At 35.5% G+C, this 20,767-nt stretch overlaps 1 protein-coding gene across 2 annotated transcripts in view; it reads left to right on the top strand.

Moving 5' to 3' along the window:
- The first annotated feature begins 783 nt into the window (after positions 1–783).
- Positions 784–20,767, top strand: part of LOC120637224 (long-chain-fatty-acid--CoA ligase 4) — a 67,028-nt gene continuing 47,044 nt past the window's right edge. The window contains exon 1 of one of the 2 annotated variants that reach the window (XM_039908945.1): positions 784–915. The gene's annotated coding sequence lies outside the window, so the exon portion shown is untranslated. Of the gene's footprint in view, positions 916–15,124; positions 15,259–20,767 lie in introns of those variants that run through there. The other variant, XM_039908944.1, reaches the window with a different exon arrangement.

The raw sequence follows: 20,767 nt of genomic DNA, 5'->3' as shown, positions 1-20,767 counted from the left end.
AACTAATAACTGTGAGTTTTTTCTCAGCTACCATATTTATGCCAACTTTTCAAATAAGTTCACTATTTATTCGTGGGGTATTGATCAATACTCGACAGTGTGTAATAGGTTTATATGTATGTAGAATGTGACGTAGCGATCACGCCACCTTTTCAGACTGCTTGCCGCTCTCTGATTGGAGGAATTCCCCACCCCGAATGAAAACACGGCACATTCAACATGTCCAGTGATGTGCCTTGAGCAATCGAAAAACCTTGCAAACTAAATCGAGTAGAATAATTTAAAAAAATCAATTTAAACTTCATTTCGGATAAAAAAACTATTTATTTCTCTATTGTTTATCGTTCATATTTGGTAACTACCATACCTTGTAAAAAGGAACTGCCCTTAATCATAAATATGTAGTAAATTCATTGCTATTGATGTAAATTAAAACACTTGAGCAATACTTATTTTATAATTGAAACAAAATAAAGATTCATTAAATAATATGTAGACAAGGAATTTAATTTTAATACTTGATTCTAAACTCTATCAATTTCCTGTTATTTGCTCTGATAAGAAACATGAAAGGAGTTTCATTGTTCAAGTTCTCATCAAAACTTATAACTACTGTTCTACTCTGAAAACGTATAAAAGAACCATTCAATCTGTTTCGCAGTTGTCTAAACGTCACTTTTTCCTGCATTGTGAGGTTTATTGGTACTGACAATTAGAGAGGAAATCGATACATCGTAATTTATATTTTGACGTTTGGTAACACTTGGTGAGGTGGTACGTCACTAAACGTTCGGATTGGTTAGAGTAGGTTTGCGGAAGATTTGTAGGTTCTGCCAGTGTTTATCAAGTTTAATTTAAAATTCGGTGCTAATTTACAAGTGATATTTACTTCAAAGACTCATACACTAACCTGCGGTAAGTGAACGCTTTTTTATTTTAAATTTTCAGTACTATGCAAAATAATGCGGGTGTCTTTCAATGACAAAATTACTTTTATAACCTCCATCCCCATGTTTACTGATGAAAATTAGATTTATTCTCTTATTTTGTGAGCTGAATAAATAATTAAATTAACTTACGTTTCGCTACGAACATCAAATGGTTGAATTGATCGTTCATTATCCGGAAAAAAGCTTATAAGCGCGCGTTGTATGAATTCATCAAATCTACCCACTTTACAGAATAAATGTAATGTTGTTGAAAAATCAATTTTCTTACAACGTTTACTGCTTGAAGAGATAGGCAGTATCTTACCAAGGTGCAGGGAGTTGTTATAAACATGCAGCAAGGCTGTGGAGTATGGAAAGTAGTTACAAAAGACCCATATCAGAGGAGGTCCATCAGATGACATTGACATTTATTGGCAGTGTAACTTGCACGATTTTGTAATTAAAAAGCATTTCTAGTGGAATTTTAGTTTGTTCTTCTTTTTCATTTTGTCTAAAAAATTAATAAGACAGAAGTTGGTCTTTATTATAACAGTCAAAGGAAGACAACAATTTTTTGCCATCTTTTAGTACTATGTTTTTAAAATATTAAAAAATTATAAATACGTTCTTACATAATGGAAATTACTTCGTATTATTTATTCTATGACATCTTTTTTATTGTGAGAGCAAAGAGAGACTTACAATACTGCTCCAATCAGGATTGGCAGGCTTTTGCAATTAGTGGTTTACACTTTACAGCCCCATGGATATTTTCGAATATTGCCTTTCCTGTACATCCTAAGGCTGCCCGCACCCTGCCATTAATTTAACTATATAAATTTTACCAACTTTTTTTCCCATACTTAAATTCTCCAATACATCCTACACACAGGCAATACTATTGGCAATATGCAGAATATTGTCAATAAGATTGATGTGAACACCCTTTCAAAGCAATCAATAAACTTATTCACTGCAGGTAACACCACAGCAGACAGCTAGTTAATAATAGTGACTTTATAGAAAGCTGTTTGTCTGCTTGCACTGTAAACAATTTATACAAATTAATTTATGTATTGATTAATGAATATTTATTAGTTTAGTATAAATAAACATTTAACTTAGGTGTTAAATTTGAAACAATAGGTAAGACATACTTAATTTGCATGTAATTTTATGTCCACCAATAATAATGATGTCATTGATTGTTTTAAAAGGGGGGGGGCTTATAATTGTACTGCTTGTCTGGATTTCGGTCTCTCTCATCCTCATTATCAATCTATAACTGGCCTACTGCAGGTCACAGGTCCAGTAAAGCTTGTTCATAGGTTTATGGCATAGTCCACCATCCTGGCCAAGTGTGGATTGGTTAACTTTGCACACTTTTGAGAATGTATCTCCACCTTCTTCTTCTCCTCCTGGGATTGTCTCTGTCATGTCTTGGTTTGCAGGAACCTTCCGTTGTACATAGCTCCCCGCCACTCACGGTGGGTCACTCCAGCCAGTCAAGCTCACTCCAGAAGCTTAGCATGTTTCCCAGGTAGCTGATTGATCTTTCTACCTGCTCCTAAATAGCATTAGTAATTGTATTCATCTTTTCTTTACTAAGTTACCACATTTGTGAAAAACTACTGGAACAGATTAGACATTTGATTTTTGTATTACAAAAGTATGCCCTCAGGGTTCTTATATAATATGTTTATTTAAAGAACACACTCAAAATCACACAAGGAATTGCTCTACTGTCGTTTCCAATAAACTGTTAGTGTTGATGCAGCCTAACACAGAGTATTTTACTCCTGATTTGAAGGTGCTCCTATTTTATAAGAGTAGGGCGGGGAGGTGTAGCATTCAGACTTTTTTCAGGTTACGTAGAGATGTCGCTATTTTATGTTGACAGTTTTATACATTTTGAATGATAAAGGCCAAAGTTTTTGTATTGTAAATATTGATATACAAAGTTGTGAGCATGAACTTCAGCCCTTTTATCTTCTGAAGGTCAAAAGATATCTTATCACACGCCTGGAAGGGCTGTCTGGAGTGATAAACTAAGCTTGTCGAGGGATGGCGATAGTATATTTTTCATTGCTTATCAAAGCAAGGGCGATGGGTAAAGTGCATTCGGAACAATGGACGTTAACGTAATTATCTTGTTTGTGCGTAGTTAATTAGTATTAATTAATTGAGTTGTTTATTTAATTCGAATAAGAAAGAAATCCGGAAGAATCCGAATCCAAAAGCGCGCATTTATACGCGCCGCGCGGTGTGGGCTATAGTTATGTGATTTTCTTACAAAACTCAACCTCGGTCAAATCGCAAAAATCAGCTGTCGTTCTGTTGCCAGATGGCCGAGAATATACCGAAATTTAGCGGCCTGTCACGTATTCCACTTTACTAGTTGGGTTTCTGAACACTTAAAAAATAATTTTGTTTTTCCAAAGTTTATTAAATAATATAACTATTTATTTGTATAAACTACCTCCTCGGGATACCTCGGCTAAGCCTTAGCTTAGTGTTTGGATTCTAGGCCAGTGGCGAACGAAGAATAAACTTAGAAATAAAACTAGAACGGACGATTCTATTATGGTATTTCTTTATTACACTTATGTAACTCAAATCTAGATCTGCACATCTCCCATGATGTATATCACAGAATTAAGAACATACAGAATCATCATTCAGCCATTATTATATGCAGTGCATTGTGTCCAAAACCAGTAAATTATTTCACACCCGCGGAATGATGCTAGCTCACTAACGATTTCTCATTTTACGGTAAACGTTTAGATCATAAGAGGTAAAATAGTTATTGTCAACTGCTAAATGGTATGAAGTTACTAACCGTTTGTTCGAGAAACACTACCAAAGTGGAGGTTCCTTTATGTTCTCAATTCTGTGTCGCTGGTCATAGAACGCTGTAACTTCCGAGTTCGCCATTCAAAGTCGCCCACGTCTAGTCTCTAGTCTCCGCTACTTCTTTTAAATTAAATTATTTATTCCGAAAGCTCAAAGCTTAAACTATCGTCAAAATATTTCCTGGATTGTAGTTTGGCGAGTTGCCATGAACTTTTGTGGTTGTTTTTCGCCCCTTACACACTGGAAGCTTACTCTGCAGTCTGCACCCTGTGACAGGTTACTCGACAATTTTATTCCAGGCAGTTGTACCCCTATCAATTTTTTTTGTTTTTCCTCGTGGAAGGGTATATGTGGCTTAAAGACAAGACATCATCGTATCAACTCATTACAGAGCATGGGTCTTTTCTCACAATGATTAGGGGCTTCTCACAATGCTGGGTTTCAAAACGTGTCCACCTGCTAAAGTCGACGACGTATTGGCGCAGTGGGCGGCGACCCTGCTTTCTGAGTCCAAGTCCGTGGGTTCGCTTTCTACAGCTGGAAATGTTTCAGTGATGAACATGACTGTTTAGCTATGCTTACTTTGTGGCTAGATGGCGACGTGTCTATTATCGTAGTATATTTATTTATTTATTTAAAGCACGGGAACATGAAATAGGTGATGTTTACCTCCGTTTATTGTTACACATGTATTACTTGAATATTATTTCTACTTGTGCGCCAGTGCTCTGAGAGTTAATAAAGCTGTGGGAGAAAATAAATTTTTAACCTTTCCCCGGGGAGATGATTGTGTCCTGCTATGCCATGATAGCCGTGCTGGTGGGGGAGTCGTATCTCCTTGTTGAGCTAGTTTCTTTAAATAAAGCTAATTGTAACAACAGCGTTCAAAGTTAAAACTATGTTGGTAAACTTGTAGTTTGGCGAGCTGCCAAGAACCTTTGTAGTTGAACTTCGGCCCCCTACTCACTCGACACGCTTACACTGCAGATCTCGTGTGTTCCTTCAACCTTCTTATTTCTGTTATTCTCCAGTCATTACCCCATTGTGGGGTATACCGAGTTTATTATTTAAACAAAATAAATTCTACAATAAACTACCAATTGACATCTTGGAGATGTGTCTTAAAAAGTTCAAAGTTTGTATTAAACGTAATCGATAAAAAAAAGCTTAGGTGTGAATTATTGCCCTAACCAGATTGCTTTTTAATAATTTTAAATGACAATGTGAGATTGTGAATAGATAAAAAAACATCCGGCTAAGTTTGTTGTGGGCTTTTTGTTAGACCAGGACGCGTTTGGGGGTTCGTTGGCATAGTTTTAAGTTTACGAATATGGTTATCGCCATCATCTCGCTACCGTGTACTTTTATCATGTAATGTACGCATCAAAAGTGCCACCTGTGGGCCTACTTGAATAAAGATATTTTTGACTTTGAATAACCGATCAAATAAATAAATATAAAGTAAAGTTTGTTTTGTTGTTTGTAGTTTTCGCAAATTTTGGACCGAGCACGAGCAGGCGACGTGACGCGGTGTGTCGGGGTATATTGTGTAGAATAGCAGTTAGAAGTTGCACTCCAACGAATTTGTGGGAAACTAAATTTTAAAAATATTAACATCTAATATTAATGTATGGCAACTTTCCGCCGTCGCCGGCGAGTATGGAACCAGCAGGGCTAGCACAAGCCAGAAACAAAATTATATTAAGATAAGATTATATCCTCAAGGGATATAATCAACGTGCCCATTCGCTAAAGCACGGGAACAGAGAATAGGAGAAATTTACTCCGTCTATTATTACACATATATAATTTGGATATTACATATTTCCATTTGTGTGCCAACGCTCTGAGAGTTGACAAAGCTGTGGGAGAAGATATATTTTTGTTGTGAGAAAATTGTCTCCTGCCCATGCTGTGCAGCATCTATAGAGTCAGTACTCGCTCCACCCAAGTTGTCGTCAAAATGAAATGATCGTTGAACGTCGAAAGTCGCAAGTGTAGTCGCGCGTTCTATTCTCGTGCGGGACATTGGACTTCGCCCGTCCATTATCCCATCGCGTCCCGACACTCGCAACGCTCCAGGCAACCGAGTATCGCCTTCCGTTATCCACCATCCGCTTGTAATGACACCGTATCGCTCGATTTTCTGGGATAGTTCTCTTTTACTAAGCATCATTTCATTGTATTTTATATATATTACAAAACTTTGTATCAGTTACCGTTTTAACTTAATCAGTAAAAAAATATATCTTAGTTGTGATGATTTGTACGCATTGAAAAAAAAAACAGAATTTAAATCGGTGCAACCATTAGAGCGCTTTAATGTAGTAGCGTGTAACGTGTACATGTCTCATGTAATTGTAAGTACAGTTTAGCTTAATTCAAGTAAAGTGAAATATTTCTTTATTCAAATAAGCACATAGATGGCACTGATGTGTAACTTGTAACAACCCGAACCGTTATCATGCGTAAAGGGTAAATGAAGCAAGTAGAAACGTTTACTTTGCCACTTAATGCCACATACAATTAGCATTGGAATAACATATTTTGCAAGTATTGATATTTTACTTATGAACGGAAGCTGTTTGTAGAATACATTTGATCTGAGTTGGTAGCTGATAATAACAATGTTTATGAAATTTGATTGCGTTCGCGATTATAAATAACTCATTAATTACTTTTAGATTATAAAAAAATGTGTGCGTGTACTAGAGTACACACGTAAAAAGTGTAACTTCTTAAAGACCTTATTTTTCGAAAAATGATCTACTGCAACTTTATAGAAACTGGTTAAATAAAGTTAAACAAAAGGCTTTTATTATCATGGACATGAATACAAATAATACAATTATTTCATTTTACTTTATTACTACTAAGATTATTACAGCTTTAATTTAATTGTAATATTATTATTGAACTGAAACTTCTTTATCGGGGTTGGAAAAAATGTAGTGTAACATTTTTCAGTTACGCGTTACGCGAAAAATGTTACACTAAATTTTTTTCCAACCCCGATGAAGAAGTTTCACTTCAGCTAATTTAATTATTATGATTGCCGAATGAACCTGTTACTTAATAATTCTAAATGTTTTATTAGTTTCTGCAACCTGCAATTGTTGTAAAATAACAATGGGAGTGTAAAATAATAATGTTTTGTCATTTAAAACAGTTATCAGATGGTGAAGTCTTCCATAAATCTTTCGTTGCAATCAATTGAAAGATCAAATTCATTTCTAAAATATCTGTGGAGAGGTATGGGTGTGTTTATCGAAATTGTTCTTTGCTTCGCATTGATGTTTTCTTTCAACATTCTGATTAATTTCTAGATTCTAAATCAAAAAGCTATCCTTCTTATATTTTGCTTCCACGGTATTTCGTCTTCTCTTTCTTGTGTGTGTAGCGGTCTCCACATTACAGAACTAGATGATGCTACAAAAATCTCGCATATTCCTATTGTTACGGTCGAGCGTATCACCATAGCTCCCGTACATGTGCAGTAATATTTTTATTGCGGCACTTTCTTGTAAAATGAAGTAAATATAACGTTGAAAACCAAGATGATATTCTGATAAACAACATAAATAAGTAATAACAATAGGTTTGATTTAAATTATTTTGCAAGCCTCCCTTGACAACAAATGTGTTGAGATATTTCTGCATAAGCAAGGGTTTTCTTGCTTATATATATTTTATTTGATTTAGGTATTTTACTTAGGTAGGAGGATTAAGGACTGGCATATCCGGGTTGGACAATTCTAAAAAAAAGATGATTTTTGTCAAATTTAATGCATCATGGTTGCCCTGTCACGACGTTCCTTGCTTAGGTCATTCCTCAGACACTTCACTATTGTCTTACGCGTGTAGGAGTCTGCAGTATAAAAAATACTTAATCTTTATTCCCACTTGCTATCTCCTATTGCCTTGGTATAGAGATCTTTTTGCGATGAGACCAAGCTTTAGTCTTAGATTATCGTATCCGTAGCGTTGTATAGTCTGCTATTATTGGTATTTATGTTATTAGTCTTTGTCTGTGATTTTGTAGCTTAGATAACAGTGGGTGGTTGAATCTTTCAGTAAGTATCTGCCTCTACCTACATTACTGTCATGGTACATAGAATCTGAAGTATTTTATCTTCCATTCCCGTCAGAGAATGATATTATTTCGGAAAATAAAAATTCAAACATTAATTTTTATAGTTTGCCGTAATATCTCCAACTAAAGTTATGTTGCGAGAAAAATAAGGAAGATTTTACTTGATACTCAAACAGAAAGTCAACAAAGTTCTAAAAATCGATGATGGTTTATTACATTTTTAACCTATGTTTCAGTTAGTCTACATACATACCACTCTTACACTAAATGAAACACTATGTTTAGGCCCATACATACCTACCGACTATTGAGGTAATAGTTACAATTTTAGAGCACTATCGAAGCTGACGATAGGTGTTTTTATAGGCACTTCCATGGTTGGTTAGCACAATGCTGTCCGCGTATCCTTTAACCCGTTTTATGTCTACCCAATGGAGGTTCTTAAAACACTACTTTCAGATGCAGAGTGCTATATTACCACCTGGGACTTTGATCTGCATAGGTCCAAGCTATCAGCCCTTTGCCAATAACACCTTTCAACGGACTTTTTACTATGGCTTTTTTACAGATCTCGTAGAAATACTTCGTGCATGTGCCACCCACTGGTTAAGTGAACATTTTTCTATAGGACAGCATTTTCTAAATAATATTTTTTCAGTGGTTTCTTCTAGTAATTTGTTCTAAAAATATGTCTTACCAGGGAAAGCTTTTATTATCTTTTTATTCCAGACGCGAGAATACACTATAAAATTTTTCCCTTATCTTTGTTAGATTCACGATTGACTGCGTTCTCGGCTGATGAAAATTGATGATCCAGTCTAGATTGAACGTGCTTACTCGGAAGAGATACAGATATAGATAACCTTACTTCTTTATCTATCTCATTGACCTTCCCATTTTGTTAATCGATGATGGATATATCTATTACTTTCGGATTTTGTCACTCAATTTTGGCATTGATCCGACTGGCTTTAATAATTAATCATAATTAATTGCAGGTCGTTAACACTTACTTATTACATCACATATGAATCACGATTTGGCGATCTGCCAAAAAAAATCATGACTACAATGGTAGGGAATTTGCTGATTTTATGCGAATCCAAATCGCAGAATGATTACGAGTGTCTTTATGATGATTTTATTTAAAAATAGCTGGATGCATTTGTAAAACGTAAAACTCGGCGGGCGATAAAGAGAGCGGGAGATAAACTTGGTAGTTATCAACAACAACTCTACGAGTTTAAAGCTAAAGTACCTAGCGATGGACAGTGTCTATATTATAAATATATATATGGCTGGCAGGCGTTATGTCTATCCCACCGTGCTGGAATCGTTATTCTGCACGCGAAAACGTTGGTAGACCCATTAACTAGGTAGAAGATACCATAGTAACCGCAGGGCACAAGCGACACCGAAGCGTAGAGTTTGAAGATCCCAGCAAAATTCGGAAACGATTGTTCATTTAATTTGAAGTAAGCAAACTCTAAAAGTTTTTTATTAAATTTTGTTCAGTTACAGTCACAAGTCCCGTCCTAAGATTGAAATATACACGTCAAATTGCCAGTATTTAAGGAAAATCTTCAAAATTTATTTGTAACTGTTCTATGTCCAGCAATGGACGACCAAGACGACAAAGATTGATATTAACATTACCCATCATGTAACAATAATCACTGCTATGACAACTTTGAAATTCGAAATCCCTGATAACTCATTAAATTTCTTAAGTTGAATTTCTTAACGACAAAGCTGCATGGCAGCAGGCCACTCAGATAGAAAAATTCTAATATTCTAAATTCTAATATTCAATTGAAATTGAGCAATCGTCAGGAGTTTATATTCGATTAGCTTTTTCAGGGTGTTTGGTATGCGCTCATTGGTATTGTTTACGGATGGACCCGCATACCAATCTATTAACATTCTCCATTTCTAATTTACGTGCTCGAACAATGCGTTTCCGCTGAGATCTACTTTGAATGGACTAACATTTTTCCTTCATCCCCATCATACAATCAACTTTTGAATTTTTTTATTTATTACCACGTCACAACTTTTTTTAAATTACCTATAACAAATCTAAAAGTAGAATTATTTAACTAATCTTTTGGTACAGATAGTGTTGTCTCGTAGACCTCCATACGGGCATAATATTATACGTGGGATATTGAAACATAAATTAATAAGTAAAATAAGTCCAAAAACACATCAATCGCAAGGTTAACCTACCAACCTTATAAAATTGGTATTTTTGAGTTTTCTATATTCTGGGTTAGCCTGCTTAGATACGAACATATGCCCGAAGTAAATAATCCGTCTAATACAAATTCTTCAGATCATATAATAACATTATATTTGATATGAAACTTTTTAGCCATCATTATCAACAGGAAAGAGTATAAAAAGCATAGAACTACTTAATTCTATTCTATATCTATATTTTGGATTTGTTTGACATCATGGGCATCATCATGTTCATTCTGGGCGTTTGTCAGTAATCCGTGTGATACGAAGGATTATCACAGTTTCCAATAACCCGTTCTAAATTTAAACTTAACACTTGCCTGCATGCGCTGCAAACTATCGACTCCATTCTCGAACGTCGATATCCTGTTCATAACCTTCCTTAATCTGTTTTGCGTGGCGGCTGGAGGGCGTGATTCGATTTTCGGATCCCGCCCCACTTTACGTGACGTCGCGGTCACCCGAGTGCAAGTGCACCGAGACCATTCTATTTTCAGTTCTGCTTTACTCGGGAAAGCAGGGTTGGCTGTGCACGCTTATTGACTGGAATCTGCAACGAATTTTCATGATTAAATCTTTAAAAATCTTTGTGATGTAATCCATACCTATATATTTTTAAATGGGTTTGTCTTAGCTATATTTTCTTTGTCCAATCACTAAACTATCCAATTTATTTTTTTAACAAATACTAACTCTCGCTTGCAACTTCGTCCGCGTTTCTTTCAGTTTTTTGAAGAACCTGCTACTTTCTTTCTCCTGGACCAAGAAGTATCGCATTATTATCAAAAGGATGCATCACTATCTCTATGTTAAGATCATTATAGTTTTTTCTTTTCATCAGTGCATTGCTAAACAAAAATTGCTTTTTCAAGCCCACGGGAAGGTGCTTTTCGTGCATATAAGTATTCTATGTCCGTCTCCGGAGTGTTAGCGGTTAAACCGAATTAAAAAAAAAGAATTAAACATACAAATTTTTGCATTTTTAATAGACTAGTTGATCCCATGTCGGTATCGTGCTCTGTGAATAGTAAAACAAATCTATTCCACGGGATAAGATAATCGTAGATTTTTCTGACAAAACAGGGGCCTATGTGCTACTCCAGACGATAATCTTATGTATTTATGTGCTAAATTTTATCCCGATACTTTCATCCTTTCTGGTGTGATTGAGTAACAAACGTCTATCCATCAAAACTTTCGTATTTATAATATTCATACAGATTGATACGCCTCCGTTAATTCCTTTAAAATACAAGCTAAAATGTTTTTGTCTCGTTTTTTCTTCACCAGAGACAAAAGATCGACTTTTGCCTCGTATTGGATAATTAAGTATTGTATTTCTCAAACCATAAATATAATGCAGCAAGACAAAGTGTTATTTAAATAGAGGCACCAGCGGGCAACATCCTTTGTTTTTGCTTCACCGGTCTCGCGCACCTTGGACAGGTTTATCTACTTTGTCGTTTTTCTGCACTTAATAGACTGCTCGCTATGACGATGTCAATTACGTGACATGGTTGTCACTTTGACATTGACCCAATAGCAATGTTATACTTCGCTATCTAATATTTATTAAATGTATTAAAAACTAGCTATCTCCCGGGCTTAAGTCAAAAGTCAAAGTCTAAGTCATATATTTTTTTATTCAAATAATATCTAATATTATTAATAATATGGCACTTTTGATGCGTTCATTACATACAAATGTGTACATAGTAGTGAGTACTGAAGGCGATAACTACATTCGTAAACTTAAAAATAAATCTACGAGAGTTTCAAATGCGCCCTCGTTAAAGACTAAGCCCAAAACATTCTTAGCCGGGTGTTCTTTTTGGTATCACCATCTCACATTTTCATTTACAAATATTGAAGGAGCAACCTTGTTAGAGCAATAATTCATTGATACAAACTTTGAACTTTTTAAGAGACATCTCCAAGATCTCAACCGGTTATTTATTTTATATACTTAGTCTAGAAATTTATTTGATATACTTAGTCTGCGGCCGTCTCCAGTATGTAAATTATTCCTATACAAATTGTCACCGGAAATAATATGTATTACGAAAATATTGGCCTTTAGTCGATCTAAAAAGAAAGTCAGTGAAGCCATATTCCTGTAGGTATATATTATAATTAAGCCATAATATTGCTTTCAAAGTCTTTTGATAGACCTATTTGAATCCTATGCAAGGTTTCGTTACAATAATCACCACGGCATGCGGGCTAGTGATCCTAATGGCCTTATCGCGTCTATAATGCTTCTTCTAATTACCATGACTACCATGACAGAAGGATAGTTCGTTTCAAGTGAATTCAAATGCCCTTGGTTCTCGCCAGAGCCTCAAGGTTAGTCATCGGTGGAATTGGCAGTTTAGAAGTCTGACTGTCTTCAGATATATCAAGTAGGCCTAATATAAGCTTTTAAAAGCCAAGTCTATCTTTTTGTAGTTACTCTAACAACGGTTCGGAAGGTAGATTCTACTGAGAAAGCAAGAAAGTCAATAGTTCTATTTTTCAATGTCACCATGTTAGAATAATTTTATCTGTCTTGCGAGAAAGCTGAGCGGTTTGCTTTGAAGAGAGTTCTAGAGATTAAAGTCCTAGTACAATTTTGATGATTATATCTATTGTAATAGGATCTAAATCTCGTAGAACTACACATGGTAGCCCGCTAACATCTAAGACTGCACCATCACTGACCAGAGACCACCATGTAAGATTACAGTCGAGGTCTAACTTGTAGTGGTATAAACAAAGGATGTATCAGTGGATATGAAATTTTTTATATCCATTTGATATCGCAATTCCTGAGGAAATTTGAATTAAATCAGCTGTAATCCTTCGAAGGTAATTAAAATTAAACTCAGAAAGAACTCTAAAGCGCTAAAGCGGCGTCAAGGTGGTTTGAAAATTGTAAATGAAAAATGTAACTTTATCAGTTGTGCTAAAAGGAAAAATCTAAAATTTATTTGGTTCAAATAAGAAGTCCTACTTTAGAAGTTTATAAGAACTTGTGAAACGTCAAATCTCTAGTCGATTCTGTTTGTTTGCATCAGTTCGGAAGACAGATTCTACCGAGAAAAAACGGCAAGAAAAGCAGCGGCTGCTATTTTCCAACTAATTTACAATCATTTTTCTTTCGGGAGATAATAGCGGAATTGACTGCTGGCAAGGAATCTTGTCATTAAGAAATTCATAAAAGTTCTAGTAATAAATAGAATGTTTTTTAACACATTCAAAAAGTGCGTGAAGCAAATTATGGTCCAAAACATAATCGCTGACTTATAGGCCTTATAAAAAGGCTCAGAGTCACTCAACGGGCGATGTAGAGAGCTAAGCTCTTGAGTATCTCTGCGTGATCAAGACAGAAATGAGGAGAACATAGAAGAACCAGAGTTACCGATATAGCTCAACGAGTCGCGAAGCAGAAGTGGCAATGGGCGGGGCACATAGCTCGGAAAACGGATGTACATACGTTGGGGTCCCAAGCTGCTGGAATGGCGGCACCGCATTGGAAAGCGCAGCGTTGATCGACGCCCAACGTGGTGAACAGAGATCAAGGGAGTCGCTGACGCGGGCGGCACAAGACCGTGGAATTTGGAACTTCCTACAAAAGACCTATGTCCAGCAGTGGACGTCTATCGGTTGATATGATGAACACATTGTGTGAATGAAGTGTTGTTGTGAAACTAGTTTAAAACTAGCTATTTTAAGACCTTCACTATCTATCAATGGTCTGATTTTAATACTACGGAAGCAAAACCTATAATACGTATCCCATGTACGAATTCGTGATGTTACAGCGTTTCCAAGTAAAATGTTCCATGCCTTTCACATTGTCCGCTATGAAATGTGATACACATTTACATACATTTTACTTGTATCGGATATCGGAACTCGAAACCACTCGAAACTGCGTTTAACTGCGATATTTGATTGAAAAATGTGGAATTTAACGCTACATTTTATTCTTCTATACTGAGGATCGAGGCGTCTTCAAAGAAGATCTTCAAATATTGCATATCAAGGTTGCGTGCTTTATGTTCTTTTCACTTTAATCACTAAATGGAAACAATTCGGTTGTACATAAATCTCTTAAACAGAACTATATTGTCTGGTCTAAAGTATATGTGCCATGCTTTTCACTATGTCTTCTGTGTAAAATGATAGCACTACATTTATAATTTGTTTATAGTTTTGTGTACAAGCTGGTTGCCATAACTTACCACTTATTTTTGGATTTTTCTATAACTACCGATGGACGAAAGGAACCTGGATTATTGTTAGTTTAATTTTCCACTAAGTGTTTAATCGGAATTGTTTTAAATTATCTAAGAAAGCTGTTTGAGGATTCCCTAATATAATCGAAATGAACTTCGGTACTTTATCACCCAAAGTTAATAATCAATCAAATCAAATATGACAGATTTCATTTAGTAGTGCTATCCCTATCTACAGCAAAGGATAGTACTACTGAATTCAATCTGCTAGCTGACGATCTTGGATTGGATTGATTATTATTTCAGGATGTAGGTAATCTTGATGACATAATAATAATAACCTTAAGTTGATGGTGAATCTAGGTAAGGCTGCGCACTACCCAAGTTATCAACTATCTTCAACTCCTTGGTGACTAAATGCCATGGTATGCTTTTTTTGGTTCATTGCTTTTTTCCATAACACAGCTATTACCTCAAAGCAGTTATTAGAAAAAGGTATGTTTCAAGAATAAACTTCTTCTTTTTACCGTCTATGTAAATGTTTCTTAAAGACTAAATGCTTAACAGATTTGACTAGGAACTTTCCTAGTCAAATCTGTTAAGCATTTAGGAACTTTCCTAGTCACATCTCAACGTGTGGCAACATTAGTGAACCAGACGAACAGTCTGTAAAATGCAAATGGGTTTCTTTGCATGACGTGTCAGCCCTAGACGTGGATCACGGCCACGGATCGCCAACGATGGGAACCACGAACGACAACTCCGAAACGAAATTTCGAAATCAGTTTCCGAGCGGCCGTCGTGCGGGTCGCACGTGTAACGTGCATCAATTTAATTTTTTTTTATTTTAATTTTATTTCGCTTATAATTAATACCAAGTGTCTGTGATATACGATAAGTGTTACAAGTTGTTTAGGTAAGTTAAATTTTTTTTGCGGTTTTTTTCACGCGACCACGTGAGGTGCAAAGTTTAACCGGCCTATTACGCGGTGTTTCTTTGGTGGTTAGACTATCCTTCAGTGATTTGATTTTTTCATTTTTAAATACAAGTGTGTAAAAAATTTAGTTAAAAAAAAACGAGGTTCCCTAACATCCGATAAATGGAGTCCCATTACATGATAATTTTTTTCTGAAAACACGAAATCTGTTGTATCTTATAAGATTTCTGTTTACTAAATTATTGAATTGATCTGGGAAGATATTCATTACAACAAGCGAGCTGGCTTGTGCGGGCCCAGTACCCCTTTAAAATGTCGTCCTTTCACAATCTAAGCTTTGTGCATTTAGTTGGATGATAGCATAGCTTTGTGCATTTAGTTGGATGATAGCATAGCTTAGTTGGCGAAATAGTCATACTTTTTAAAATAGTGGGCTTTCTATATGTCCAGACTTTTAAGGTAAGGAAGTGTCATAGTCTCTGAAGTCCACCACCATTAAAATGGTTTTGTTAAAGTTTTAATCAACTTAACTGTTTCATAGTGTTAGTTTCTTTTCTAAACTACCTTCACGTATCTTCATAGTGAAGGAAAGTTTTTATGAAATCTTTTCTATCATTACAAATTGTATGTACCTATGTCGCTATATTAATAAAAATCTACTAAATGCTGTGTGAAAGGAAGTGACGGGGATTCCTTTAGCAATCTCCAATGGGGCTTAATTTATGCATATAAACTCTCTTTTTTTATTTTATTAGGTTAATTTACCTATTGTTTAAATTCGAATATTTTATACCTAAATAGTTATGAATATGAAGGTTTTATTTTTTGTTTGTTTGTATGAACGCGCTTATCTCAGGAACTATTAAAATATAGCTTTTAAAAAAAAAAGTAAAAATAGCATAGATATTAACACAATTCAGGTATTAATGATGACTATTGCATAAGATAACGTTTGTATTTTATGTAGCCCAAAAATCTCTCTAAACTCAAAACGCCTTTCACCCCTCGTCTTAGCCATTTCAAACAATTGACGTAAGCACAACCGGTCATTGACTCGGCCAATCCTAAACCTTATATTTTACTGTTAGCAGGTTGTTTACGTTAGTGTAAACTGTTATTCGCTATGACAAAATGTTTGTTATTCGAGAGTTGCTATATATATAAAATAGTTGTTGCACGCGATTTTGCCTGTGTTTGTCTGTTTTTTAAACGAACAAACATATAATTACTTAGGCATTCATAATGTGTGGTTTTAAAAAAAATCATCACACATCTTTAAGGGTTAGCTTACATATTAAAAAAAATCGCACAGTGCCAGAAACAGAGGAAAGTGCCTATCAATGTCTTCTGTGAATGCCAGTTATATAACCAACTTTTTAAAATTGAATTTAATATTTATTAATGAATTAATTTTACTTTTATTATTTAGGGTTTTGCATATTGCCTGAAATAAACGATTATTACTATTCTTTCTATTATTCTTATTCTTATATTTTATTCCAAATTTAACCTACAGATTTAATGCCTATAAAATAGAATATAATATCTTCTAACCCCAATTTGAACCGTTACGAATGAATTTCAGTGAAATCCCTTCGTAGCGACTGCATTTAAAAATATTGGTTCCTGACCGATTTGTTTATTTCAGCGTTACATAGTATACTTAAAGCGTAAAAAAAATATTCAGGTAAAACCGTAGATCATTGCTAGTTATTATTTGCTGTTAAATTGTTCTATTTTAGCTAGATACGTGTAAAAGAGTTCAGTACCGTGATACAGATTTCAAGAAACTGGGTCGTGCCCTTGACATTGCCAATGCGGCTGTAGGCTCCTCGACTATACAGTACAGTATGTTGTGTTCGTTTCATCTGTACTTCCGTTCCATTCCGCTCGCCCAGTGAAGGTTCCAACTGTGAATTAAAAAAAATAATAACATAACACATGATCGTAGTAAAAAAAAAAATTATCATCATCATATCTACCTTTTACCGGTCTATCTACGGCCTTTCCAAAATGAGAAAGGTTTATAGGCCGTAGTCCACCACGCTGGCCCAGTGGGGATTGGTGGACTCCACACACCTTTGAGAACATTACAGAGAACTCTCAGGCAGGCAGGTTTCCGACAGGTTTTCCTTCACTGTTTTGATATTTTAATTACTTAAAACGAACATAACTTAGAAGTTAGAGTTGCGTGCTGGGATTCGAACTCGGCCCCTCGAAAGTGAAGCAGAAGTCCTAACTGCTGGGCTATCACCGCTTCATATTGATGTTATTTTTTTTCGAGGTTTTTCGTGCTCTCCGAGGCACATAGTAGTGCCTAGTGTGAGATTTCCCAAGAACGTTTACTTATTCGATCGCGTGAAAGTTAACTACTATTTTTATGGAATCGAAGCAGCGCCATCTAGTGACAATACTGGGAAACCGACATACAACTAGATGGCGCGCTGGCACTCAGGTGGATGACGTCTGTTTCTTAACTCCTGTCTGGTACTAAGAATAACTTCTTGTCAGAAAACCACAATGTCGAACATAGGTAGCATATGTACAATATCCTACCTACCTATCCTAACTACCAATCAAAAGTATTGTAAAAAATTCAAAGAATTAATTGCTATGATTTAATAATACGTAAGTAGAAGGTATATAAGTGTAACAATAAAGAGTGATGAGCTGTGGACTTTGACAAACATAATACATGTACCTACTCGTATGTAGGTCGCACATTATTTCTAAGGAAACAGCTATTCCGTCTATCGCCTTTTTATACGATATAATACTGGGTCAAGTACACCAGTATCTCTTTATGTTATTTCTAACTAAACATTAGACGCAGCATAAGTTTAAAGTGAATAAGTGAGTACATCCTTGTATTATTATTAATGCGAAAGTAGTAATGGATAGAAGCAAGTGTTTTTTAAAGTAAAATAATAAAAAATTAGTAATGGGATATTATCGGGGGCAAGAATAATTAATTCTTACTCTTTCTAATTGTTATTATAATGTTGTCACAAAGTTGTATTTTTTGAATAAATTTAATAATATTGAATTCCAATTAGTAAACACATAATAATAATTACAAACTAACATCATTATTTACAAAAATATAAACCGTCTAAAAGGAAGATTCACATTAACATATTAACATTATTATGAACCTTATAATAATGTTAATATGTTAATGTGAATCTTCCTCATGTTAACCGCCTTTATGAATCGTCGATTAGGTACAAGAGATCTTGGCGAAATGCGATGTTCTGATTTTGGGCACCCAAAAGCCAATAGTACAAATAATATTTGTATATATTTCATTGTTCCTTTTTTGTTTAGATAATCTGTATAAAAGGGTTGTTTATTACAGGTAATAAATATGGCCTAATAAAAAAAAGTATCTCTTATTTTTGTTTCAAAAGAAAAAAGAAAATTTTAATGTGATACCAACTTTAAAAATTATAATAAACTGGCGTATCAATCAATGGCGTAATAGCGCGTCATGCTGATTTTCGTGACGGCACACAGCATAGATCGATTGTATCTACTGCCAAGGCCAATAAATGTTAAACATAGAAAAAATTATCTTGAACTAGGTCGCTTGTTGGCCCCATGCAAAATTATGCGTGAACACGTTCTCTTTGTCACCATCTATGTTTCAACAATTGCCTGGGCAAGCGTTAATTCGTATCACACTCATTGTCCCTGCCGCTCGCCTCTTGAGACTCCACGCAAATCCTCGGCGCTGAGAGGGTCAACCTGCATCTCTTATCTAATTAGTGCTAAAATCATCTTACATTACAATTAAGACGGCAAAAGTGACTATAAAAACTAGCATTTTTGTAAGACGTATATTGTAGTCAAAACTAACGCTTTATTTTTACTTACAACACAATTATAGTGGTCTTACAGAATGCTTATCTTATTATCGTTCATAATGAGCTGCCCGATTCAGTAACTTATCCAATAAGTGGACAACTCGTAGTCAGTCATAATTTTATAGCGACAGTTGTTAACTCGTCGCATACATATTTTGGACAAGCTGTCGTCCTTGTTCTTAAGACGTGGGCTTTTTTTACAAATCCCGCGGGAATCTTTTGATGGCCCTTAGGACGCAGTGGGCAGCGACCCTACTTTCTGAGTCTAAGGGTTCGATTCCCACAACTGGAAAATGTTTGTGTGATGAACATGAATGTATTTCAGTGTCCGGGTGTTTATATGTATATTATAAGTATTTATGTACATTATTCATAAAAATATTCATCAGTCATCTCAGTACCCATAACACAAGCTACGCCCACTTTGGGGCTAGATTTTGATGTGTGTGTTGTCGTAGTAGGTTATATTTGTTTTCTTGGGATAAATTCAAAATTGAAAAATTCTTTGTTCATGTAGCCTTATCACAGGCACTTACATATATATGTTTAAATCATAGTAAGGGGATGTTGATAACTTCGTTCGCCAACTTAAACCTAATAAAGCCTATGACTCTCAGTCCTTTCAAATAACTCTCTGCGAAAATCAAGTTTGTCGGTTGCTTAGTGTGGGCAACAAACAAACAAATTTACTCAAACTGGTGGTAATTGTTCAACAACTGTTAGTTATACGTCAACGAAAGTCAACCGCGTAACGTGCTCCCCTAAGTACGGGGGCCATTTTTAAATATAGTAAATGCTTATCGATACAGAATACATGTTTGTTATTTATCTGCGAGTACCCTCAACCCGACCCATCTTTGAACCCGGCACCTATCGCTATCGGGCGCCGATAACGCGATACAAGTCCAATTCGTCACCTACAAACAGCAGATAACCTGTGCACTGTGGACGCGAGCATGTCTTATGCAGTTTCATATTAATATGTCGACGGTTTATTTGAGACATGTCTTATGGAATCTGACTACCAGATAGCCTAGAAGGTGTCTCAGAATTCCACACAGCCTGTGTTTTGATTGTAAGCTGATAAAGTGGTTGGCATGCTCAACTTAGGGTCAAGAGGGCCTTGGTTCGAATCCCTTGACGAGCCAAAAATTTTAAATATTTTTTAAAGAATTTTCGGTTCGGAGTTGGGAAATTGGCGGTGTTAACCCCCGTGCCTCGGGGAGAATGTTGAACCGTATGTCGAGGTTATTAGCGTTAACTTGTGATAATAGGTTGTTAAATCCAACAACCCGCATTGTAGCAGCGTTGTGGGTCTTTAGTCTAAAACCATCTCTTCTGTGAGTGAGGAGGCCTGTGCCCGGCTGTATAGTAAAGTAACTAAAGTATTTAGTTTTTCTTTTACTGTTACTTTTATCGATAAAAGTAACTGCTCTTTGAGCATACCTACATGTGTTTAAAGACCTTCAATGGGGTTTTATTCCATTTTCTTCTACTTCTCGATCATATCGAACTTCGAACTCGCGTTTCTGATAATAAAATCGTATTATTTATTAAGTTTATTATTCTGATAAGCTCTTTTCTAAGTTAGGTGCGTTTTAAGTAATTCAAATATCAATTG

The sequence above is a fragment of the Pararge aegeria genome, chromosome 3, assembly GCF_905163445.1.
Source record: "Pararge aegeria chromosome 3, ilParAegt1.1, whole genome shotgun sequence".
Classification (NCBI taxonomy): Eukaryota; Metazoa; Arthropoda; class Insecta; order Lepidoptera; family Nymphalidae; genus Pararge; species Pararge aegeria.
Note: the sequence above shows the minus strand (reverse complement) of the source record. Positions and strands in the feature narration are given on the sequence as shown.